This window comes from Caenorhabditis briggsae (assembly GCF_000004555.2).
Source record: "Caenorhabditis briggsae complete genome, chrX, whole genome shotgun sequence".
In the NCBI taxonomy this organism is placed as follows: Eukaryota; Metazoa; Nematoda; class Chromadorea; order Rhabditida; family Rhabditidae; genus Caenorhabditis; species Caenorhabditis briggsae.
The window spans coordinates 3559128-3560343 of NC_013491.2; positions in this window are offsets into that span (position 1 = coordinate 3559128).

Sequence of the window (1216 nt, forward strand, 5' to 3'; positions counted from 1 at the left end):
TCTGCTTTGAAATACATTTCGCCACGCTCATGCATTGAAATTCGAGGGCGCGGAAATGCATTTCAATACATATTTTCGCTACATGAATACCCTCATTAATTTTTTAAAACTCATCACTATGGTTGTTGTATTTTCTTGAAACATTTAGAAACCCAATATCTGGTAACCCTTAATCAAAAATGCTGTCCTTTTTGCTTTTCTCCCCGCTGATTTGGGGAGATTTGCACCGCTTCTGTATTTTTTCCTGTCGTCCCTCCAAACCTTCTTGTAAAGAAGTTCTTTTACATGTTCAGGACCCCCTATTTGCCAATTAAAACATCTGTATCTTGTATTATGATCACACGAAAATCGTCTCGATTTCAATCCGTTCAATAGACAATTGGTGTTGAACTTCATGGAGAAACACACTCGGAGTTTCTTTTGATAGCAATTAAACTCATTAGCACAGTGAGGCATGAAATAGGCTTGTCGCTCCCCTTTCGGTGTCGGCAAAAAGGTCAGTACAAAGTGAAACCGTGACCCTAATAAGGGAGAGGAATGGAACCTGGTTTCGGTTTATCTAATCGAAAGTCGCCAAATTCTCGAGACAGGTGGTTTCGGCTGGGGATGGATGGACAAGTTCAATTGAATTAGTGGTAGGGTGTGCTACGGATATGTAACGTGATCTTCATCAACTCCATAGAGATCCAGGAGGTCTGGTTTAATGGTTTTGCCCTAACAAATGTTCAGTGACGCGGAAAAAGGACATTTTTAGGTTAGTAATAGATCTCAATCAAAGAGAATGAAACCGAGAAGTCGAGTTTTGAGTTTTGAGCTTGATTATTCGCTAATAACCGTGAAAAAATATGAAAAAAGTTGAGAGCACAAAGAATTCAAAAGTCCGAATAGTACCAGGATTACTGTAGAAAATGAACAGAGCTAAACACAGTTTCTCTAATAGAAGCCCACCCAAACCGTCAACGTTGAGCTCAATTATCTCTATTCCTATGAAAGTTATCACAAAATTTTTAAAGGTGGTGTGCGGTGGAAAATTTTATTGCTTTATTTTGTGCAGAAATCCATGTAGATTCACATAAAAATAAAGAAAAAATTGAAAAAAAATTCCTTCATTGAGAAAAACGGCATCGAAAAGTCAAAGTTGTAGGCCAACTGCCGGTAAAAGCGCGCGAAATTTGAATTTTTATTGATTTTCAGTGTTTTCTCTGATGTTTTTTGA